The following is a 26,396-nucleotide window of genomic DNA, read 5'->3' on the forward strand; positions in this document are numbered from 1 at the left end:
CGCCCTTAGACTTTGCGTCTAGATCGTTAAAATAGAGCCCATGGTATATAATTATGCTAGTTTTAATAAGTCATATGATTATTTTGGCCAAAAATATGAAACATATACTTAACACTCATTTACTTTAATACAGAATACAAAATACAGGCAGCACGGTGGCTCAGTGGTTAGCACTGTCGCTTCACAGCAAGGACGTTGGTTCGAGACCCGGCTGGGTCAGCTGGCATTTCTGTGTAGAGTTTGCATGTTCTCTCAATGTTGATGTGGGTTTCCTCCGGGTGCTCCGGTTTCCCACACAATCCAAACACATGCACTATAGGTGAATTGGATGATCTTAATTGGCCGTAGTGTATGTGTGTGTGAATATGAGATTGTGTGGGTGTTTCCCAGTGATGGGTTGCGGCTGGAAGGGCATCCGCTGTGTAAAACATGCCGGAACAGTTGGTGGTTCATTCTGTGGTGGCGACCCATAATAAAATAAGGGACTAAGCTGAAGGAAAATTTATGAATAAAACAAAATATTTGCTTGTCAACTAGGTAGTTTGGCGTTTTCTTCAACTAGTTGGTAGAACAGATAATCTTCATTTACATTTAGTCATTTAGCAGACGCTCCAAACAATCCAAACTGACTTACAATTGAGGAATGTTCAGGTGGTTGATAAAGTGTTGTGGTGTCTGGTTGCTGTTACAAGGTAGATTCTGTGTTTTCTGACATTTTGGCACATCATCACTTGGTGGTTTCTAGGGTGATGTAGTGGTTGCCATGGTCTTACTTCATTGTTTTAGGGGAGCTACAGCAGGGAAAATATTGTTGTTTTCTGGGAATAATATTTCTAAAGGAGCTGATGATCTGGAATTGAACCAGATTTGGGTAAAAACCCAAACAATAAAAACATAAAAATAAAACAAAACAAAAAAATATTAATTATTTGATAAAAATAAAACTGAAATGTATTTAATACTTCATTTAAAAGTGTTGTTTGGTGATGGCAGCTTAAAGACGCCTCTCATATGAAGTAACTAACAGCTCAGATGTGAGTTTTTTTTTACAAACTTCAAAAGAGTGTAAAAATCTTGATGGTTCTGTGGGTCTCGTTTATCAAATCTGATCTTAATTTTGTATTTTCAATTAGATTTAAGTCAGGTGATTGGTTGGGCCATTCTACAGCTTGATTTTCCTTCTTTGAAAGCATCTGAAAGTTTCCTTGACTGTGTTTTGGATCATTGTCTTGCTGAAATGGTTTCATCTTCATCCTCCTGCTAATGTAGATGTTGAACTGAAGCAGCTGATATTCATTTACAATGAGTAAGGGCAGAAGGTTGCTGAATAACTACTAACTGAGAGATGTCAACTGCTGTCTGGGCTTTCACCGCCTTTCTACACCTCCCTTTCTTCATGTGTTCAATACTTTTTCCCTGCGTCATTTCATTTTATCACACATAACTTCATTTGTAGACTAATTAGTTTTGTTTTCTTTGCGTATTTGTATTTCTTTAGTCATTACCAACATCTGAGGAAATTTTCAAGTCAACAGAACCTTTAGAAATAAGTTTTCTGAGAAAAATGGTGACGTGTTCAAAACTTATATCCCCCGCTGTAAGTGACTGCAACAGCCTAACTAAAGACCAGCTCACATTGTAAGATTTTTTATAATCCTGAAAGATTGTAGCATGTCAAACTGCACGAACATGGCTCTCACTCTGTAACAGCTCAGCCGTCATAATGTCAGACTGAACGACAATAAAGATGCACCAAACACGGAAGAAAACTCTCTCGAAGTCATCCACCCGCGACACTTTCACTATCCCGCATTCTGAAAAGATTCCTCGCACCAAACAATCTGTAACATGTCAAACCAACTATCAAAGATGACAGATTTTAGCAGAGGATTTTAGGAATCTTTTAGGATTTCCCAAATTTGTCTCAGATGACAAACTCGCGGCTGAAATCTCATTGTGAGCTTAAAATATTATATAGTGTTCTTGAAGGATGGTATAAACAGGTGGTTTCTAAAGTGTCATTGTGGTTGCTAAGTGGTTACTGAGACCCCATTTACTCTAATGTAATTTAACATTAATGTAATTTTAAAGCAGCATTTTGGAAAAAGATCCACGTCCACACTAGCATGTCATCTAATGTTTCTGAAAAGATCTCAGTTTATACTATACAGCAAAAAATGTACATCACATGACCATACGCATTCTCTGAGCATACACATTCATATTTAAACAGGAAGTACAGTATGTGCTTTACTCTGGATTTGGTTCTGAGACAAGAATGACGATAGATTGAACAATAAACGAGATGGTAAACAAAGTCCGAGAAGTGTTTGTGTGGACTGACAATGAGGTCAAATTGTTATACCGTGTTTAAGTACTGTACATGTGCCGCGACATGTGATAAAAGCTATCTTTTCATGTAAAAAGTAGTTGTCCTAACCATCTGCGACGCACATCATTTTAATTTTAGAAACAGTTTCTATTTCTGCGATGTAGTGACAAAAAATTCTTCAAAAACAGCATATATTACTAAGACAATGATAACCTCAGGTACTGATTATGTGCTTTATTCAGAGTTAAATGTAAGTTTGAATACCATTTTCCGTGACATTTATTGTCTCACTACTAAAAGCAGCAGCAGATAGTTCACCTCATATCTTAATAGACCTCAAATAACTAGCAGACGGTTTGACAATGAAAGTCAGAACTGTGACTCGAGTCATGTGACTTGGACTTGAGTCAGACTCGAGTCATGAATTGGATGACTTTAGACTTGACAAAATATAAGACTTGCAACTCGACCAGGACTTTCACTTGGACTTGCGCCTATTGACTTGTAAAGACTTGCTAGTTCCCATAAAAAGCATGTTGACACGGACCGCTCTCTCTCTATTTATGTGTCTGTGCGCGTGTGTGTAATAGAGAGCATGTGCGCATTCGGCAAGACATCCAATCAAAGAACCGTAGATTGTTTTGATTCTACAGCTTCTAACTTGACTACTATGAGGCGCCGGAGTGGACAAAAGTCAAGCGAACGCAGAGAGACCGAGCCAATACTCGCGCACCAATACTCGGTCTCTCTCGTGTCCATTCGGTCTCTCTTGCGCATACATTCGGTCTCTCTGTGTCCGCTTGACTTTGTCCACTCTGGCATCTTATACCTTTCATGCTTTTGCTCTCCAGAGATCCTCCTGTTCAATTGGTTATCCTAAGAATGTTGATATGGTTTATTTAATTTATATATTGCTACACTATTTATTAACAATACACGAAAATTAAAAGGTTAAGGTCAGTTTTATAATAAATTCTAGTGTTTTCGAGTGTTAGATATACTGCCTATGTTTTAGGCTAGTATTATTTACAATTTGTAAATGAATGCTTCAGCATACTGTAGTATTTAGCATTTTAACAGCCGGTAAATTACAGACAGATACTGTAAAATAACAGACGGTAAATAACAGAAATTTACCGGAAATTTTATTTGAGGAAATTTCTGTAATTTAAAGTCTGTTATTTCATGGTAAATGTCTGTAATTTAACGGCTGTTACTTTAAGGTTTTTTTTCCCAACACACCAGCTACTGGAAAAGAAAAAAAAAGTAAAATAACAGATTATTTTTTTACAGTGTAGACTTCTTATTCGGTTCGTGGTCTCATTGTATTTGTAACATTGCAAGCTATAATATTATCTTGCTTTTTACTACAAAGACGTCATTTTCGCGCGTAAGTAACACAGTAAACAATGTAAACAATAGGTCTCCGGATGAATTGGTGATATAAACAATCGAATAACCATTCATAATTCAACACTATTGTTTCGGTGGACTAAATGTGTTCGATGGGATGTTGTTCTGAGGACTCTTACCTTTCAAAATAAACCCTGATACACAGCAATGAATGCGTGGGTGTCTAATTACGATTATATGTACTCCATATTTAATAAGCGTTTTCTGTACAACTTGCTTGAATTTAGCAAACACATTCTTTATAACATAGATCTCAAACTCAATTCCTAGAGGGCCGCAACTCTGCAGTTTTGAACACCTTGATTAATTGGATCAGCTGTGTTTAATCAGGGTGGGAGCAAAACTGTGCAGAGCTGCGACCTTCCAGGAATCCAGACCTTTGCTTTATAAGCTTCCGATTGAAAAGCAACTAGCTACAATGGCTGCTTAAGGTTTGTAGCTTTAGACTGATGTATAGTCAATATTAATCGTGATCTTTCTGATGTAATCTATTCGTAAACACTGAGCAAAAACAGCGCCCCAGTGCGTCCATGTCCTGATGCTAAGAGGTTTTATACGAAACTACGCAGATGGCGCTCTGTGGTGGGGCAGAAATTTGAACAGTGTCCTGAGTCGTAGCTGGTTGTCACATAACCTAATTGAAATCTGTTTACAAGTCTAAGATGCATGGCATGTTGTAGCGCTGCACGGCATATCTGATGTGAGACCCCCTTAAGGTGGTGTGTTGACTGTCAAGGTGTTACTAGATAGTTTCTAAGAGTGTTTTGGTTTCCAGAATGTTCTGGGCTTAAGTGTCTAGGTGGATACCAAGGTGTTACTATGTTGTTTCTAGGTGATAGTAGATGGTTTTTGGAGTATTATGGTGGCCAATTGTTTCTATGGTGTTCTGGTAGTTTCCAACATGTTACATATTGTAATATTTTGGATAAAGATAGAGATTTTTTAATGATCCACTACACAAAAAAAATCCACTGCATCCCATTCAACCAGACAAAATGTATCACCTTTATAGATCATAACAAATCTCTTAAATCACCGTCTCTAAGCAAAAAATGAGACCTGTCTCATGACCAAAGAATCCACTTAAAGAGTGTTTACAAGAACACGAGCTCCATATTCTGGCTTCTAAAGACCCCATAAAAGCTGTCTGACCCAGAATAACCCTTTAATGACACAGGTCTCGACACGTATGCTCTGAATCTGTGATCTCCCCGCTGAACTCAGGTCTGCTGGAGGATAATAATGTGTTTCTGGCTGTCGCGCTGATGATAAAACTGCTCAGAGGTCTCCGTGTTGTCCGTCACCGCCCATCAGAGAGGAAACAATTAGCCGCAGCACTGTAATTAAGGGTCTTGCAAATGGAAGGAAGACTATTAGCAAAACATTTCCTACAGTATAATGCATCAACAATGCTTTTAGTAGGAAGCAGAATGACAAGTGTCGGAAAAAGCCGAAGACGCTCTATTGAAATAAGTCATCTCAACTACTGTATAATCAATGATAGCAAAGGATTTTTTTTCTGGAAATATGATCGTTAATGGCTTTGATTGGCTGTAGTGCTGTCAGACTTGCTAAATGAGAGACTTACGTGTGTGTGTGTTTGTTATTTACTCTCTTTGACTTTTAGAGTCAAAGCTGTGGGTTCCAAATGGAATGAAACTGTTCTAAAATGGAATGAAACTCTCACTTAGGGCATTGATGATGTCATCAATTGAGTTCTACATTTGATCAGTGATTTTTACTCACTGTATACATTTACTTAATTGTAATTCATATATAAATACACTACCTGACAAAAGTCTTGTCGCCTATCCAAGTTTTAGAGACAACAAATAATAACTTGACTTCTAGTTGATCATTTGGTATCAGAAGTGGCTTATATGAAAGGCAAAGGTCTTTAGATTACGCTTATTTTACTATGATTATGCCTTGATTATTAATTATTTAATTAGGACAGTAATATCTGACTTTGCTTAGACAAAAAACACTTAACAGAAATAATGTCCAGTATAGAATATAAAGTCATGGTGCAGTGGAAACAGAATGAATATTATGTATGACTCCCATGAGCTTGGAGGACTGCATCCATACATCTCTGCAATGACTCAAATCACTTATTAATAAAGTCATCTGGAATGGCAAAGAAAGCGTTCTTGCAGGACTCCCAGAGTTCATCAAGATTCTTTGGATTCATCTTCAATGCCTCCTCCTCCCTTTTACCCCAGACATTCTCAATAATGTTCATGTCTGGTGACTGGGCTGGCCAATCATGGCGCACCTTGAGCTTCTCTGCTTTCAGGAACTTTGATGTGGAGGCTGAAGTATGAGAAGGAGTGCTATCCTGCTGAAGAAGTTCGTAGTGTAATGGGCAGCACGAATGTCTTGATACCTCAGGCTGTCGATGTTCTGCCACTTCTCCAAATGATCGACTAGAAGTCAAGTTATTTACTTACAACTGGGATTGACGACAAGACTTCTGTCAGGTAGTGCATATCAATTTTTACATTTTAAAATTACTATATACCTACAAGAAAAATACTATAGTTAATACTATACTATTAACTATACTATAGCTATGGTAACACGACAACTATAATAAAATAAACCAAATTACCCAATACTAGTTTTCTACAGCTACAGAATATATTGTACTACACTACACCACGGTTTACTGTGGTAAAAGTATGCTACAGCATTTATTACAGTTCACTATAGTTAATACTACAGTATGCGGTTGTATTCATTGTAATAGGGTTGTAATACTATAATATATACAGTATAGCTATAGTATGATTCAAAAAGCACTGTATAGCATTTACTATAAATTACTATAGTAATCTCTTCATGTGGGTAATGTCTATTTACTGTGATGTACTGTGAATAACATTACAAGTAACATTTTACTAATCCATTTTATTATTTAGGCATTTTTCATATCATTTACAATATTAAATGCAATTTTTTTTCAATTACTATACAATTCTGAAGTAAAGCTACATAAATACTACAAAAAAAAAAAAAAAAAAAAAAAAAAAAAAAAAAATTATATATATATATATATATATATATATATATATATATATATATATATATATATATATATATATATATATATATATATATATATATATATATATATATATATATATATATATATATATATATATATATATATATATATATTACTGTGTTTACTGTTCAACTTATTGTTTACATTAACTCTTATGCCAATTTTTTTTGTCTGGGTGTGCGTTTGAGTGTGTGGTGCTTTGTCAGCCGAATGTGTAAAGCAAGAGAAGCCAGTAAAATTCATTACTTTTAAATTTAGAACAAAGTGAGAAAAAAAAGACAATCTTTACTGTTTTGGGCAAAGAAACCCTTTTAATATGATTTCTCAGATATATTAAAGTACTCAGAAACCAATTAGAGTTCAACTGTGCCCCTGTTAGAATAATTACAGCCATGTAGAAACCATAAAACACCAGTTTTTACAAAACAACAACTGAAAATCCTCTGTTTAAAAAATGTCCAAATTCAATTCAAGAGTCACACGCCATCTAATCTGCATTCATTATCCACACACGCTTAATTATTTGAGTTTCCGAGGCCAGAAAGAGCCGTGACGGGTTAATATTAGCGAATTAGAGAGCAGGATGAGGGTTATCCACACCACCACAAGCCTTGTTAACACAGGGGGAATAATGGCTTTTTAATGCACAGCCATTAATAGCTGTGTGTACACACATATAAACACCGAAGGGGGAAATCAACTGTGCTGTTTGGTTTTGGTTGCCAGATACTGTACTGTGTTTTTAAAGCACTCCAGCATTATTTGGACAGCATTTGATGGATTATTGAGGAAGTGATGTCTGGAAATGTGCGTAGAAACATCTGTTTTAAATATAGTTGTGTTTATCTGCTGCTACTGTTTGTTGGGTGTTAGCATAAATTGTGGCAGGACAAAGAAAAGTGTTTAATGAATGAAGCTCAATTTTTAATAAGAGGTGTGTTTTTGCTAAAAATATGCATATTTACAAAGAGCACAGTGCTGTTTCAGTGCAGCTGAGTGGAATATTAGTAAACAAAAAGAAATAAATAGCAAAAATTCAATAGCAAAATAAAAACTAATGCAAAAAAATGCATAAGAGGCATGATAAAGTAGAAAACATTAAGCAAATAATAATTAGCAAATAAACAAAGAAAAAAAACTATTAGCAAACAAACAAGCACGTTAAATAAAAGGCTAAATACATTGGAAAAAAGCAAATAAATAAATAAATCTTAGAAAACAATTCAAATGAATGCATGCATATTAAGAAAAGGAAGAAGTAAAAAAGCAACATATTATTCCAAAAAGCTTATAGTTAATATAACTGGCAAACAAACAAGCAAAAATAAATGAGAACCAACCAAACAAAGCGAACCCAACCCAACTGAATTAACTAACCAACCAACCAAACCAAACCCAACACAATCCAATCGAAGTGAACCAACCAACTGAACCAAACCAACCAACCCACATCGAGGTGAACCAACCAACTGAACCACACCAACCAAACCAAACATAACCAACCCCAACCAAACCCAATCGAAGTGAACCAACCAACTGAACCAAACTGAAACAAACCAACCAACCAAACCATACACAACCAACCCAAACCCAATAGAAGTGAACCAACCAACTGAACCAAACTGAAACAAACCAACCAAACAAACCATACACAACCAACCCAAACCAAACCCAATAGAAGTGAACAAACCAACTGAACCAAACTAAACCACACCAACCAAAACACAACCAACCCCAACCAAACCAAACCCAATAGAAGTGAACCAACCAACTGAACCAAACTGAACCACATCAACCAAAACACAACCAACCTAAACCAATCCAAACCCAATCGAAGTGAACCAACCAACTGAACCAAATTGAACCAAACCAACCAACCAAACCAAACACAACCAACCCCAACCAAGCCAAACCCAATCAAAGTGAACTAACCAACTGAACCAAACCAACCAACCAAACCAAACACAACCAACCCCAACCAAACCAAACCCAATTGAAGTGAACCAACCAACTGAACCAAACCAACCAACCAAACCAAACACAACCAACCCCAACCAAACCAAACCCAATTGAAGTGAACCAACCAACTGAACCAAACCAACCAACCAAACCAAACACAACCAACCCCAACCAAACCAAACCCAATTGAAGTGAATCAACCAACTGAACCAAACCAACCAACCAAACCAAACACAACCAACCCCAACCAAACCAAACCCAATTGAAGTGAATCAACCAACTGAACCAAACCAACCAACCAAACCAAACACAACCAACCCCAACCAAACCAAATCGAAGTGAACCAACCAACCGAACCAAACCAACCACCCAACTAACAAAACCAAACCAAACTGAACTAACCAACCAAGCAACCAAACCAAACCCAACTGAACTAACCAAGTAACCAAACCCAACCAAACTAACCAACCAAGCAGCCAAAGCTAACCGAACTAACCAAACCAAAACCGTATGACCTCTCCCGGAAGCTCAATTTTCAATTTTACAATTTTCCAGTCAAGCAATAAATATTTTAATGAATATATGCAGAATTCAGTTCAACTCAAGTTTATTTGCAAAGCGCTTTTCACACTAATAATGAATTACAGTTTGAGGTACAGCAGATTTGATGGAAAAAAGTGCAGACAGTAAGTGAAGTACAGCCCTTCGTTTATAAAAGTTTATTTGTCTCACTGAATAAAAGTTTTTGAACTCGCCGCACGCAACCGTTTTCTTTTTATAACGTTCAAGAGAAACTGTCAAGTTGTATATCAGTCGTGCAGAGGCGCTCCAGCTGTGTGTCACTGGGTCACAGTTATTCAGAGCCACGGTCACAAGATACAGCAAGCAAACAAGCAGAAGCGGACAAAACCACTGCCAAGGGCAAAGACACACACATACAAACACACAAACAGGCACACACACAGACGCACACGCCCACACTCAGGAGAGAGAGTCCAGAACAACTGTCATCCCATGAGCCTCTGCTGCGTTTGTGTGTGTGTGTGTGTGTGCATAATACCAGTAATTTATGATCTTGTGAGGACTTTTTTTTTTTTGTCCCCATAAAAAATCATTATAAATCATCTAAAATGAAGAATCTGTTGTGTTTGAGTTTGGGGAAGAGGACACAACAAAGTCTGTCAAGTATAAAAATCATTACGCGACATTTATGGGAAGACCCCATAACACATGAATCATACAACATCGATTTATACAAACTTAATTTATTTTTATTTTTTTTTATTTTGCTGCTAGTTCAAACTATTTATTTATAATGAGCCGATTAAACTATTGTTGAGGGTTTTTTTGCAATAACTTAAATGCTTTGTGTTTAATCAACTTAAATTTGTAATTTCACTCAAGTCAACTTATCGATTTGTGTTGGGTCAAAATGAAGCAATTGTGGAACTCTGCATTTTTTAAAGTGCATCATCTAAACAGTAAAAATAAAAAAGGGTAACACTTTACAATGAGGTTGTATTAGGTAATGTTAGTTATTGCATTTACTAACAATGAACAATACATTACAGCACTTGTTCATGTTAGTTAAAGAAAATACCGTTGCTTATTGTTAGTTCATGTTAACTCATTGTGCATTATTGCTAACAAGCATGAATTTGTATGCTAATAATGCATTAGTAAATGTTGAATGATGATTGATAAATGCTGTACAAACATTGTTCATAATTAGATCTTGTTAGCAGATACATTAATGAATGAAACCTTATTGTAAAGTGTGACCAAAATAAGCTTTGCATCGATGTATGGCCTGTTAGCACTGAAAAAAATTATTTAACGATGATTCCTTGGATTTACTCAATTTTTTTACGTTAATTGGTTGTAAACAATTTATTTGGGCTGAATTTAAACAAACAAATTAAGTAGAACATTTTAAAATTTAATTTGTTTGTTTAAAATCAACACAAATAAATTGTTTGGAAGAGTTTTGCATGCAAACACTTCAGTGGAGTACTTGGGTTTGAGTCAAATGGAAAAAAAAGCGAAACAATTTGCCTTACGATTTTACGTTGAGTTAACTTATCAGGAATCGGAGATTTCAAAACCGTTAAATATTGAGAGAAATGGTTTTTTTTAAATAATAAAAAAGTTGTCCAAATTTAGTCAAGATTAGTGATTGAAAATAAAATTTTTATATACAGCTGAAGTCAAAATGATTCGCCCTCCTGTGAAATTTTTTTTTTTTTTATATTTCCCAAAATGGGGCATTACGGTGGCGCAGTGGGTAGCATGATCGCCTCACAGCAAGAAGGTCGCTGGTTCGAGCCTCAGCTGGGTCAGTTGGCATTTGTGTGTGGAGTTTGCAAGTTCTCCCCATGTTGGCGTGGGTTTCCTCCAGGTGCTCCGGTTTTCCCCCACAAGTCCAAAGACATGTGGTATCTAGGTGAATTGGGTAAGCTAAATTGACTGAAGTGTATGTGTGTGAATGAGTATGTTTCCCAGTGATGGGTTGCAGCTGGAAGGGCTTCCTCTGCATAAAACATATGCTGGATAAGTTGGCGGTTCATTCCGCTGTGGCGACCCCTGATTAATAAAGGGACTAAGCCGAAAAGAAAATGAATGAATGAATAAATATTAGTGATTGAAAATTTCATTTTTATATAAGTCGAAATATTCACCCTTCTGTGGACAGGCCCTCTCTCACATACAGACCTTTTCCGGAAAATTACCGGCAATTTGTATGTGCGAACAGGCCCCTTTTTGAAAATAAAAATTCCGGTAAATTCGTTCTATCAATTTTCCGGAAAGAAAAGTTGTAACATTACGTAATTTGCCGGAATGCTGCATGGAAAGAGCGCGTTCACGTCTAGAACGCGCTGACATGAGACGTCTACTTTAGACACTCAGAAGCATTCACATCGGCACAGTTTATGAGAATAAAGCCTTTGAATATTTTTTTTCAGACATATTTAGCTGCCATAGACGTCAGTCAGATAACGTTTCTTTGTCCCTTCTTAATGCCAACAGAGTAAAAAACAATCGATAAAATGCTTATAATGAACCACCGTTTGTTTACCTTCAAGCTCGACGCGTCACGTGTGCAAGTGAAGTGCAGGAGTGCTCCGGTGAGCGCCAGCACACTCACACATATTATGTTTACTCGACGTGCGAAAGTGTTCCTCCATATATTTTCATCGAAGTTGTTCACAATACTTATTCATCCACAGAATTTGTAATACTGTCAAATGTGTAAACATTTAGCTGCGGTTAGTGCTTCTGCCTTTGGATGTGTCTGGTATAAGCTGCATGAATGCTAAAGCTTTAAATAAAAGTGAAAGCATTAAGCCGGATCCCTATTACGTTTACAAATACAATCGAAGCCACTAATTGGAGTAGATGTGTGAACGGTCCTTCCCGGAAAAATTCTGGAACATCCGTGCCTGTGTGAACAGCACTTTGTTGAATTTCACGAGAAAACGTAAGTATTTTACGTTTTGTCAGTTTAGTGGCTAATTCGTACGAATTTGTACAAGTTCACTCATACGAAATTGTACAATTTTAAAAAGGAGGCGTGGCCCCACCCCTAAACCCAACCGTCACCCCTAAACCCAACCGTCATTGGGGGATGAGCAAATCATCCTAAATTGTACGAATTAGATTGTACGAATTCGTACGAATTAGCCACTATATCCAAAAGTTACGAATTGCCGTGAGATTGTGTTGCTTTATCAGTAAAATCGTTCCGGTAATTTTCCGGCTATTTCCCGGTATCACTGTGTGCAAGGGGATAGTATTACCTTTAATATTTTTTCTTCTGAAGAAAGTCTTATTTGTTTTATTTCAGCTAGAATAAAAGCAGTTTTTTTTTTAAACCATTTTAAGGTCAATATTATTAGCCGCCTTAAGCTAGATATTTCTTTGATTGTCTATAGAACAAACTACTGTTATACAATGACTTGCCTAATTACTCTAACTTGCCTAGTTAACTTAATTAACCTAGTATGAAGTCTGAATATACGAATATGAATACTATAATCTTGAAAAATATCTAGTCAAATATTATGTGCTGTCATCCTGGCAAAGAAAAAAAATCAGTTATTAGTTATTATTATTTTTAGAAATGTGTTGAAAAAATCTTTCTGTTAAACAAAAATTGGAGAAAAAACAAAATAATTTGGGAGGACTAATAAATCTGACTTCAACTGTATATACAGTATAGTTTCTGATCCTAGACACACTCTCACTGGCTGAAAGTGCGTTTTAACATTTCCAGCTTCAACATAAGCATGGCAAAAGAAAGCTTTCTCCTTCCAGACTGTCATTTTCTCTGTCAGATACCCTCTATATATCTCCAGGTCTGGGTAGGAAACCCTGAATCCTCTTAGAGGAGCAGATAATGGCTGGCGTTTCTCCCACAGCGATCTCTGTCAGACCGGCTCTGCTCTATTATGTTGTGGAATAATTCTCTCTCCTGGATCCCAGTCATGTAATAAATTCCACCTATTAAAACGCAGCCGTCCGCCATTTGAAATCTCACCGCTGTCACCGTCGCGTAATGACACTGAAGATATTCTGGGTTTAATTCTAGAGCAGTCTGAAATATAGACTGAGCGCTACGGCGAAGTTTTAATGAAGTTGGATGGCAAACTCTGAGATCAACGTGTGGATGTTATCAGTTGCTATTGGAAACGTCTCCCTCGATCCGCATGGGGAATAAATGCTGCAAAACAAGTCGTGCGGTGCTCAGTATTAGTACAGGCTGTGGATGAGAAATAAACAAATTCACAGCTTCATATGTGTTCAAATAAATATGAATAATTATATGTTATTATGAAATATTTAGCTTTATTAGAGTTAATAGTAATATTTTTAGTATTTTTGTCCTATGCATCTATTTTAATTATTTGCTTTTTGATATTGATTCGCTAACCTGCTTTTTTAAATTTATTTATTTATTTTCTTTTTTCATTTTATTTGGGTATTTATTTAATAGGCTTATTTGTTTGCAATAAATAAATAATAAATCAATTAATAAAGCAAAGCTAGTAAGTGTTAAAAATGAAATTAATGATTACAAATATGCTAATTTAGTAGTGCATAAATTTAAAGCAAATATACAAAAGCAAAACCAAGTATAACCAAATAAATATATACATGCTTATAAACAAACAACAAAGCAAGAAGGGCTGGGCAATACAGGCGAAAAAAATATCACCATATAATGTTATCATTCAGCATCGATAAATACTGAATTTATTGTACAAACCATTAACGAATATAAGGATTTTTTATTAACCACTTTATTTACAAACATTACTAAAACAAATGGTTTTAATAGTAAAAAAAATTATATATATATATATCTTGTCTTATGTCTTGTAATAAATAATCATAATTGTTTTTTTTATAATTTTTTGGGGGGGTTTTCACCTTTATTAGATGGGACAGTAGAGAGTACTGACAGGAAAGCATGGGGAGCAGAGAGAGGCATAGGACCGCGAGGCGGAATTGAACTCGGGTCACCGTGAGCACCGGAGTGCACGTGTCGACGCACTAACCACTACACCACTGGCGCCGACAAAATATTCCTAATTGTTAAAGAGAATCTTAAACTTGAAAAATAAAATGTTATAAAGTTTGTGCAATGGTAAAGTGTAAACAATCAAAGCAAACTTTAAGGTGTGAATAATAATGATACAGTAAACCTCAAACTCTGTAAACAAAACAAATTATGATAATCAATTCTGAGCTTTCAAGTAAAGAACCCAACCATCATTAATCAAATACATACTGCAACATTACAAATTGTGAAGCTAAATCACTACATTACCCCCATGCTAAAAACTCGTTCAGATGGAGTGTGCTGGGATGCACAAGAAAAGAAACCAAAAAGCCACTCTGGCGACATCCTTACATTTACAATCTCCTCACTGCTGCTGTTATTCCTACCTGAGGGAGCAATGATAAAACCCAACCAGAGTCTGTTCACATATCACATCTAAAAGCACGCTTATTACCATTCCTGCCAAGGCGCGCGATTAGCTGCCCCATTTTAATAAACTATAGCACTTCATACAGTAATTTGAGCTCAAAGATGCTCAAATGTTAGCAGGAAATAGACGTTTTTAAAATTTCAGTATCGATTGCTTTCGAATTCCAGTATCGTGATAACACTACAATGCACCTTAAAAGGTTAAGTCTAATTCTTGCCAAGTAGCCATTGACTTCCCATTTATTTTAGTGCAGCAGAATCTCAAGGGTCAGAGATATCAGAGGCATTAAACTGAACGTGTTTTTATTCCGGAGACAAAGACTCAGAAAGTAATGACCTGCCCATCCAACTACTCCCTAGACATGTACACAAGATCTTAATCAACTCTACTCCTCAACCAAAGCACACACACCAAAAACAGCTCCTTTCTATAGGGTTTGCTATTTGCATACTGCTACACTGTAACAAAATCTTGCTGCCTTCATTTTTTTAGTTGAATCAAATGAACTTTACTAGTCATCTCCACTTACATCAATCAAACCGACTAAAAATATCAAGTTAAACTTTGTATAACTTTAATAATAAACCCCGCCTTCTATAGACAGAGTAATGTTAGCAAACAGTCAATCAAAATGATGGACAGTCAAAGAGCACGTCACAGTCTGACAGACCAAACATCACCCCAGAGTCACATTTCCGGTTATTTCCAGAGCCTCAGGCAGTCACAGAGACAGCGGCAGCATCTCAAGTTGCCTATTTCAGTCATTTTATGAATGTTAGTCCGTTTTAAAAACTTTAAAACATGCCAAGCACCAACTGCGTGTGGGGAAAAATAGCTCTGGTGAGTAAATACAACTTACTGACCATCTGGCTAAGTCAGACCTTGGACTAATTCTCGCCAAGAACAAACCATTTGGACAGCAACTGCTTACTTGACTGAGAGAAAGGTAAAATCTGAAAGAAGTCTCTTTCTGCATTTACTTTAAGCTTTATGTAATCAGGCGAAGGTCCTGGCAGATATACATAACCACGGTGCGAATTATAAATTGACGATCTAACTTTTCGGTTATGTTCGGTAATTTGCCTCAGTGAACCAAATGTATATATATTTAATTCAATTACACTGGAAAGAAAAAGTTTGTAATTTTATGGGGGTGGGGGGGGTTCAGCAATTGGGGTGCCGAAAAAATAAATAAATTAATAAAAAAATTTAAAAAATAAATAAATAAATAAAATAAGGAAAATAACAGGTGTTAAATTACAGAAATGTACTGTAAAATAACGGATGTTAAATTACAGAAATTTCCTCAAATCCAAATTTCTGGTTAATTTCTCTCATTTAACGTCTGTTATTTTACGGTAATTTCTGCACTTTAACGCCCGTTCCAGCAGCTGGCTCCCCAGCAACCGAAAAAACCCCCCGTAAAACTACAGATTGTTTTTTACAGTGTACATCTAATTTGTTAATCAAACTTGGTATAATGTTTTTATTGTTTTGAGGGATATTGAGCGGTTCTCAAAATTGTGATACTAAAACGGTTTGCATTCCTGCACCTATTAATGGATTACAATGAAAGACTGCATGTATTATTTGTTTTACTGTTTAAAGAGGAAGTGAAGCAGTCAGTCAAGTTTACATTATTTTGTAAATTGATTTCTACTTCAAAGAATATAGATAGATAGATAGATAGATAGATAGATATATATATATATATATATATATATATATATATATATATATATATATATATATATATATATATATATATATATATATATATATATATATATATATATATATATATATATATATATATATAAAACAAACTCTAAACATTTAGAAGAGAATGGCATGTTTTACTACAGCTTTTAGCGCAAGGGTGCCGCCATCTTGGAATATCGCTGTGTGTGAGACATCACGGGGTTGGTTCCGTTCTCTCAGCTGAACAGATACATTGGAAGTAAAGGACTGAACACGGAGACTGGACAGCCTAATTTAACCCAATGCGTAAAGTCAGACATAGCGACATGAGTGAATGAGCGACATGATGAAGTGCATAACCCTGACCGTTAGCCTAAACTGTAAATGTACCCCTCGATTTTGATTGGCTGATTGGAATGTTGTTCCAGGATCAACATAGATGTTAATCCAGGAACATCTCCTACTTGATGAAATCAGGTTGGCGATAAATAAAAGCATCTGCTGAATGAATAAATGTAAATATGAGAATATCCAAAATTACTGTCCTACTGTTTGAAACCCTCCATATCTCAGTCAGGAAATGCTAGATCTACAGTTCGGCTCGTGAATATCTAGCTGTCATGTTACAGCGTGTCTCAAAACTGTCTTTGAAAGTCAAACCTCCCCCCGTGCACCTGTTGAAGCCGCCGAGTCTGATTGGGGCTTTTCACAAGCGCTTTCTAGTTTTCTGTGCAATATAGATCAGACGAGACTGTGGGCGGCTCGTGGGCAGGAGATCCCGACTGAGACTCGCTGCCTGGCTGAGAAACGTTTTCAGGAATTGCAACATAATATATGGTTCAAATTGCAATGGAATAACAACAGTGTAAGCCTTGCTGCTTTTTATCTGATGCGAGTCAAATCAAAGCGATACACGCGGTCTACTCAAGCTAAACGTCTGTCAACTGCGTCTAATGCATCTTTATGAGCTTTTTGCCTTTATTGGACAAAAGTAGTAGCAGAAAAGAAAAAATAAAGAGAGAAAGAAATAAAATTCTGACAAATTGACAATTTAAAGGAGGACTGGTAAGGGTGTGATGCAATTGCTGGGAGCATGCAAGAAAATAATGCATATGTAATGAATTAAGGATGTGCAAAATTGTGTTTTTAAATTCGGATGGTAATGGAAGCGCTGTTAGGTTGGTTTTGAGCCTGACCCTGATTTACCCCAAAATGCAACATCTAATTCAGGTTTGCAAAGAAAATAAGCTGGAAAACAGTTCAGACTGACACATGTCAGCACTGTCAAAATCCCCCAAGACTTCAGCTGTGGATTTAAAAGGAAAGGAAGCTGAAGGTTTCAGTATTACATCAAGTCTGGTAAAAATTGCTATAAAGCTTATTAGAGCTATGTACAGTCAAATATTAAATGATATGTTAGATTTGGAAGCTAGTTTCTCAATACAAATACTAAAAAAATATGTATGTAAAATGGCAAATAAATCGAAAGATTTTTTGTTATTTTTATATATCTGTGTGCTTAATTTTTTTCACATATACACATACATATATATTTAAATATATAAATAATTAAATATATAAATAAAAAAAGAATTAAATTAATTAATCAATAAATAAAATAAATAAATACAATAATTAAATAATTAATAAATAAAACTAAATAAATAGATTAATTAAATAAACAAATAATTAAATAATTATTAAATAAACAAAATGATTAAATAATTAAATCAAATAAACAAATCATATAAATGAAATACTTGAATAAATAATTAAATAAAAGAAATAAATTAAAATAAAGTATTAATAATTAAATAAATTAAATATATGAATAAAATATTTAAATATATAAGTAAATAAATAAAATTAATTAATTAAATGATTTAATAAATTAAATATATAAATAAATTAAATAAATAAATAAAATTAAATAAATTCATTAAAAAAACAAAATATTTAATCAAATAAATAAATCAAAATAAATAATATTTAAATATTAAATAATATAATTAACTAAATTATTAAATAAATAAATAAAATAAATATATGAATAAATAAAATCTATAAATAACAAAATAGATGAATAATAAAATATATTAATAAATAATTCATTAAATAAATTAAATTATTAATCAAACAAATTAAATAATTAAATCAAATAAATAAATAATTATTTAAAAAAATAACTAATTAAATCAAATAATTAAATAAAATAAATTAAATTATTAAATAAATAAAAAACTAAATAAAATTAAACAAATAAAATAATTAAATTAAAATGTATCCTTTTAGCAGTTAAATTAAACACTTTTCAAAGTTTTCTTCAAGGGTGAAATAAATGATTAATATTAAACAAAAATTAATCAAAAGACTGTTGCCAAAAAATGTGTTAAAATGAAAAATAACTAATGTATGTTTTTTATTTAAATTAAAGATTACAATAAATGTAACAAATAACAACAACAACATTTAATATGTTTTCTGGTTTCTTGTGCAGCCAGAAAATAATGTATTATTCATCATGTCAGAAAAGTATATTCTACTGAAATGTCAAGGAAGTGACATCCTAAGAAAGTCACTACCAAGTAACGTTCACATCTTTAGCTTTAATCTCAGTCAACTGAATGGACATTCGCCTGAGCCTCAGAAATAAATTACACCATTTAAAAAGGAACATGCTAATCAGCTCTTAAATCATTAATAAAGGACGTAATAAAGCAGAGCGGCTAATAATATGCTTGATTTAGCAGGCTTTATCTGGGCTCCGGAGTTGAAATGTTAAGATGAAATATTAGCCTGTGAACTGCACGTCTCTGTCTGTCTGTATGAGAACGCTTTCTCACCGCCGCTTTCTGTTGATTACCAGAACAAGGCAAGCACGTCATGTTATATTTTTAGCATTGTAATTTCGCGTTGAGTGCCAGAATATGACATTTCTCCTTTTCTACTGAATTCATAACTAGATATTTTTCCTCTTTTACTGGCAGCGCTTGTGTCTAAAAAAACCCCTGCAATTTGTCCAGCAAACTGATGTTAAAGTCAGTGTGTAGAAGTTCTTGTTATCCATACATTAGAGGATCCCCTAGTTTGCCTGAAAATTAAATATGGTTGCTAGGATTTTGACATCCAGTGTTCTGAGTTTATCTGTCATGTTGCTATGTCATCGCTAGGCTGTTGCTAGGATAATACAATGTTTTTTAATGGTTGTTATTAGGGTTGGGCCGATAGACGATGGCCGATACACCAAATAGTATCTGGATGCAGGCTTTATGATGCAAGCTGAGATTGCAACCCTCAGCAATGCAATGTCAGACACAATGCAGTCAATGGAGTGAGTGACGTCACTGATGGGTAGGGTTAGGGGTGGGCTTAGGTAAGCGCATTAAAAAGCATTGGATGCAGCTCAGATTGCACCGCACCAGGTCTGCACCCAGACCCCTCTCAAACTTCACGATGCTGAGCCAGGATCGCGATCAATCGCCCTGCCCCACATTTATATTGATATATAACTAATTATTTGCATGTCATGTTAATAGCAATGGTCTTTTCATGAGCTGCGCTAAATTTTACATATAGCTGCTGCTGCTTGCACGGCTGACAGCATTGTGAGGATTAAATGAAGGATTATACAGTACCTCAGTGCTTAAAATGTCTAGATTCAGTGGCAAACGCTGTTACCTGCAAACCCTGTCCCACAGACTGTCCAGTGAATGGCTTTAGTTATTTTCATAGCAGACTTGAAGCCACTGGAAGTCTTTTATCCACTCTTGGAAAAGTGTAAATGGTGGATTAACATTCAGCACATGATCACTAGTAAGATGTGCCATTATTAGTAACTTTAGGTGGTTTCTAAAACAAAATCTGTCATTATTTTCCTTCTCTCATGTAGCTCCTGTCATCTGAAGGCAGAAGGCAATTACTGAGTGATTGACAGCTGATATTAACCAATCAATTCGCGTTCAGTTCTAGAGCAGTGGGCCAATAAGAAGAGCACAAAGGCGGGGCAAGCACTGCATTTTTTTACTTCAGTAAGTTCACATAACAACTGTTTTAATCTGTTCCTGAGCGCTGCGTTTGGTGTTTTTAGGTGCAAAGATGCATTCTGCCCAAATCTCCTAAATCCACGCACGCTGTGAGGATTTTGCAGTGAAAACAGGCACGGCAACAATTTATGCACTCGCACAAATGCTTCCAAATATATTTTAAGGTCACATAGATAAAATTTCGGGCGAGTTCCAAAACGGTCGAGCCCTAGCATCTTTCCTTGTTATTTCCTCATAATAATAATAATAATAATAATAAGTTATCAATAATCACAATACAAATTACAGTGAACCAGCTGTGGGAAAAAGCCATTATAACAACACAGATCACTCTGCCTATTCATGCCAGAGTCCCAAGGAAAAAAGTGATTGACAGGTGGTCATTTGTGCGTAACTTTATTCATTTATAATTTGGTTATGGGTACAGCAAAGACCATCTGGGTCAGGTAGTGAAAACAGTAGGCCACAATGAATCAATTCGTTATGAATTAATTGATATTTAACAACAACCACCCCCACCCCCGCCTACGATGCCGATGCCATTGCCCATCGCGATGTTTCACATTAGACATTGTACGATGCCAAATTGGTCAACATAGCCAAACCCTAGTGGTTACGTTGCTAGGGTGTTATACGGTGATGTGAATGGTTTTTGCCATGTTGCTATGGTGTTCCTATGCAATGACGTGAATGGTTTTTGCCATGTTGCTTTGGTGTGGACTGAATAGGTTTTGCCATGTTGCTATGGTGTCGCTGTGCTCTGGATGGATTTTGCCATGTTGCTATGGTGTTCCTATGCTGTGGTCTGAATGTTTTTGTCATGTTGCTATGCTGTTGCTAGTGTGTTATGGTTACTAGGACATTGATATGCAGTTACTAAAGAGTTGCTTTGCAGTGTTCCTGTTGCTACCATGTTGCCATGGCTAGGCTGTTGTCAGGATAATACAATATTTTAAATGGTTTTTGTCATGTTGCTAGGGTGTTGCTATGCAGTGATGGTATGTTTTTTGCCATGTAGCTATGGTGTCGCTGTGTTGCAGTCTGAATGCTTTTTGCCATGTTGCTATGCTGTTGCTAGCTTGTTATGGTCATTGATATGCAGTTATTAAAGTGTTGGTTTGCAGTATTACTGTTGCCACCATGTTGCTATAGAGTTGCTAGCGTGTGGTTGACTGTTGCTAGAATGTTGATGTGCAGTGTTCATGTGTTTTTTTGTCATGTTGCCATGCAGTTTTTAGTGTGTTATGGTTACTAGGAAATTGATATGCAGTTACTAAGGTATTGCTTTGCAGTGCTATTGTTGCCACCATGTTTCTATACAGTTGCTAGGGTGTGGTTGACTGTTGCTAGAATGTTGATGTGCAGTGTTTGTTTGCCATGTTGCTATGCAGTTACTAGGGTGTTGGGTGTTGAGTGTCCGTGTGTGTGTGTGTGTGTGTGTGTGTGTTTTGCCATGTTGCTATACAGTTGCTAGAGTGTGGTTGACTGTTGCTTGAATGTTGATGTGCAGTGTTCATGCGTTTTATTTTTGCCATGTTGCTATGTAGTTACTAGGGTGTGCAGTGTTTGTGTATGTGTGTTTTTTGCCAAGTTGCTATACAGTCGCCAGGGTGTGGTTGACGGTTGCTTGAATGTTGATGTGTAGTGTTCATGTGTTTTTTTTTGCCATGTTGCTATGTAGTTACTAGGGTGTGCAGTGTTTGTGTGTGGGGTTTTAGCCATGTTGCTTTGCAGTTGTTAGTTTGTGGATGACTGTTGCTTGAATGTTGATGTGCACTGTTCTGTGTTTTGTTGTCATGTTGCTATGTAGTTTTTAGAGTGTTATGGTTACTAGGAAATTGATTTGCAATTACTAAGGTATTGCTTTGCAGTGTTGTTGTTTCCACCACCAAGTTGCTATACAGTTGCTAGGGTGTGGTTGTCTGTTGCTAGAACGTTGATGTGCAGTGTTTGTGTGTTTTTGCCATGTTGCTATACAGTTGCTAGGGTGCGGCGGACTGTTACTAGAATGTTGATGCGCAGTGTTTGGTTTTTTTTCATGTTGCTATGCAGCTGCTAGGTTGCTGTAGACTGTTGCTAGAATGTTGATATGCAGTGTTCTGTGTTATTTGTGGTCATGTTGCTATAGTTTTTAGGGTGTCATGGTTGCTAGAACATTGATATGCAGTTACAAAAGTGTTGCTATACAGTTGCTAGGGTGTAGTTGACTGTTGCCAGAATGTTGATGTGCAGTGTTTGTGGGTTTTTTGCCACGTTGCTATGCAGTTGCCAGGGTGCTGTGTACTGAATGTTGATGTGCAGTGTTCTAAGTGTAGTGTTCATGTTTTTTCATGGTGTTGTTTGCTAGATCATTGTTATGCAGTTGCTAATTTATTTGCTTCTATCCAGTGTTCCGAGTGGTTGTTGTCATGTTTCTATGAAGTTTCTAGGGTGCTGTGGACTGTTGCTAGAATGTTGCTATGCATTGTTCAAAACGATTGTTACCATGTTTGCCATGCATATGCTAGGGTGTTATGGTTGCTAGGCAGTGTACTGATTGATATTTGTCATGTCGCTATGCAGTTTTCAGGGTGCTGCGGACTGTAGCTAGAGTGTTGATATACAATGTTCATAGTGTGTTTATTGTCATGTTGCTGTGATGTTGCTAGGGTGCTGTGGACTGTAGCTAGAGTGTTGATGTATAGTGTTCATGGTGTGTTTATTGTTATGTTGCTTGGATGCTGTGGACCGTAGTTAGTGTTTTTGTACAGTGTTCATAGTGTGTTTGTCATGTTGCTATGATGTTGCTAGGGTGCTGTGGACCATAGTTAAGAGTGTTGATGTACAATGTTTATAGTGTGTTTATTGTCATGTTGTTATGATGTTGCTAGGGTGCTGTGGACTGTAGCTAGAGTGTTGATGCACAGTGTTCATAGTGTGTTTATTGTTATGTTGCTATGATGTTGCTAGGGTGATGTGGACCATAGTTAGAGTGTTGATGTACAGTGCTCATAGTGTGTTTGTCATGTTGCTATGATGTTGCTAGGGTGCTGTGGACCGTAGTTAGAGTGTTAATGTACAGTGCACATAGTGTGTTTATTGTAATGTTGCTTTGATGTTGCTAGGGTACTCTATACTGTAGCTAGAATGTTGATGTACAGTGTTGAGAATATGCTAGAACTGCTAGAATATGCACTGTGTGGAGTGTTTGGGGTGCGCTTTTTGCCATGTTTATATGCAGTTGCCATGTGAGAGTTATTTGTCATGTGTTTTTGCAGTTGATAAGGTGATGTAAATGATCAATATTCTGGCCAACAGCTAATTTAATAAATTGATTTTGGGGGGACTTGGACTGATAAGCAACTGCCTAAGGTATTTATTTACATTTTTGTTGAAACTCTGTTTAGCATGGTCAGTTGTAAGGATTACTTTTATCATTTTGATCATGAATGTTTTTTTCTCCTGTGAACAAATTAAGTATCTCCTCCATTGATTTTTCATTTTTTCCTGTTTTCCGGTTCTAAAACGGGTCTGTTCCGCCTTCTTCCTCCAGAATTACAGCTTCTTTGTTCTCTTTGAAGATAATTCTGTATGATTCAGCATGGCTTCTAAATATATAATAATTACTGTGGTGTGACATTTTACTTTAGCCTTCCAAGCATTAAAGCGGTTTGTTGATTGACTTCAGGCTAATGAGTGAACATCACCCATCAAAAAAAACGGAGGGTGTTTTCATAAGCTATGGGCTTACCACATTACGCTGAACTAAACACCAAAATAAACCTGCAAAAGTAAGAGAAACACCCACCCACTCCATGCAGACGTCTTGTTGAAAAACCCAGCACGAGTTTACAGCTAGTTTGTTTGTAGTGCTCAAATTCATCTAAAACAATCACATTTAGCCTGGGATTGTTTAAAGAAAGGTACTTGACAAATAGGCAATTTTTTTGTAAAACTCCATATTGAAAGAATATATATATATATATATATATATATATATATATATATATATATATATATATATATATATATATATATATATATTATATATATATATATATATATATATATATATATATATATATATGTTTTCTGTAGTATATGTAGTCTGAAGTTTGAGAAAATATAAGGGGTCACTAACAGTGTTGGGCAAACTTACTTTTGAAAGTAATGCTTTACAATATTAAGTTACTCTATAAAAAAAATAACTAGTTGAGTTACTTAGTTATTTTTTTGTGGTAAGTAATGCATTGTCACTTACAGTTACTTTTGCTTTACTTTTCCTTACTTTTGCTGAGGTTTGATCTCTTTCAGAAACTGCATTTTTTAATATACTTTTGAAATAGATTCAATTCAATTCATGTTTATTTCTATAGTGCTTTTACAATGTAGATTATGTCAAAGGAACTTAACATAACTTGAACTAGCAGTTCTAGTAAATTGAAAGTGTCAGCCCAGTTACAAAGTTGAAATGAAATAGAGGAACTCTGCATTTAACAACACACTCTATAAACTACACCTACACTTTAGAGCAATGTGCTTGCTACTTTTGGACTTCGTCTTATTAGTTAAGTAAAATCACTGTCCATTTTTGAGACAATCCTCTTTTTCTTTTTTGAAAATAATGTGCTTAATCAAAATAATACACAAATTCTCTAATTGAGTCAATGTGACTACCTTAATTTTAATTCAGCAATTAAAGTTAAGTGATGAATTAAATCAAAACGTAACTCAACGTAATTAAACGTAAAAAAAGTTTTAAAAGAAATGCGTTACTTGTTACTTAGAAAAGTAACATTATTATGTACAGTAACTCGCATGCTTGTATTGCATTACCCACAACATTATCGGTTCTTTCACGCTTTTTGAAACATTTTTACTAATTTGTACCTCAATTATGTCCTATGCTGTGACATAATAAAATAAAAAACAACAACATTGTGAGAGCGATTTATCTTCATTGTGTGACACTTATCTTCATATAGTGCTATTGATCTTATATAAACACTGAAAAAAACGGTTTATTGCAAATTGTTGCAAACAATTTATATAAGCTGAATTAAAACAAACTAATTAAGTTGAACACTACTACATTTAATTTGTTTAAATTCAGCCCATGTAAATTGTTTGCAACAACTTAATTTTTATTCAATCCAATAAATATATTTTTTTTCTGTGAAATAAATGATATTTTCAATAATGGGGTGTCACAACAGAGGACAGCAAAACTTCATTTTACAGTAAATCGCTCTCACAATGGTTTTTTTGTTGTTGTTGTAATTTTTGCTATAATAACACCATAGGACATATTTCAGGTACAAATAAGTAAAAATGATTCAGTGAAAAAATGAATAAGGTTAGTGACTCCTATTTTCTCAAACACCAGACCAAGTGAATTTTATTTATAAACTAATTTCGAGAGGATCATGTGCTTATGATTGCTTGCAGCCGGTCCTGCATTATTCAATTTATGATTCACCAATCAGACGATTCTCAAGCCACTATAAATACTCTAAGTTCAATATAACAGCCATCTTCATTTTGAAGAATCCCCCCTTCCACCCCTACTCCTCCTCCTTTCCTAGATGGGTGGCACTGTGGCCCAGCGGTTAGCACTGTTGCCTCACAGCAAGAACATCACTGGTTCTAGTCCTTACCAAGCCATCCGACGTTTCTGTGCGGAGTTTACATTCTCCCCGTGCTCATGTGGGTTTCCCCCGGGTTCCCCGGTTTCCTCCCACTGTCCAAAAACCTGCAACTTAAGTTAACTGACTAATCCAAATCAGCACCACACGCTCCAAGTAAGTAGCTATCTCTTAAGAGCAATCACTATGTGTTCATTAGCTACTACAACAGGGGAGTGCTCGAGATCTACCTGAGCTCAAATTCCGCTCTCGCCTTGCAAA

The 26,396-nt window shown here is 35.6% G+C and overlaps 1 protein-coding gene across 2 annotated transcripts in view; it reads left to right on the plus strand.

Annotated features, from left to right (window-relative positions):
- shisal1b (shisa like 1b) overlaps positions 1-26,396 on the plus strand; it is a 55,066-nt gene that overhangs the window by 4,116 nt on the left and 24,554 nt on the right. The window contains exon 1 of one of the 2 annotated variants that reach the window (XM_056452040.1): positions 1,241-1,306. The exons of the other annotated variant lie outside the window; for it this stretch is intronic. The gene's annotated coding sequence lies outside the window, so the exon portion shown is untranslated. Of the gene's footprint in view, positions 1-1,240; positions 1,307-26,396 lie in introns of those variants that run through there. 2 annotated transcript variants of the gene reach the window in all.

This window comes from Danio aesculapii, chromosome 25 (genome assembly GCF_903798145.1).
Source record: "Danio aesculapii chromosome 25, fDanAes4.1, whole genome shotgun sequence".
NCBI lineage: Eukaryota > Metazoa > Chordata > Actinopteri > Cypriniformes > Danionidae > Danio > Danio aesculapii.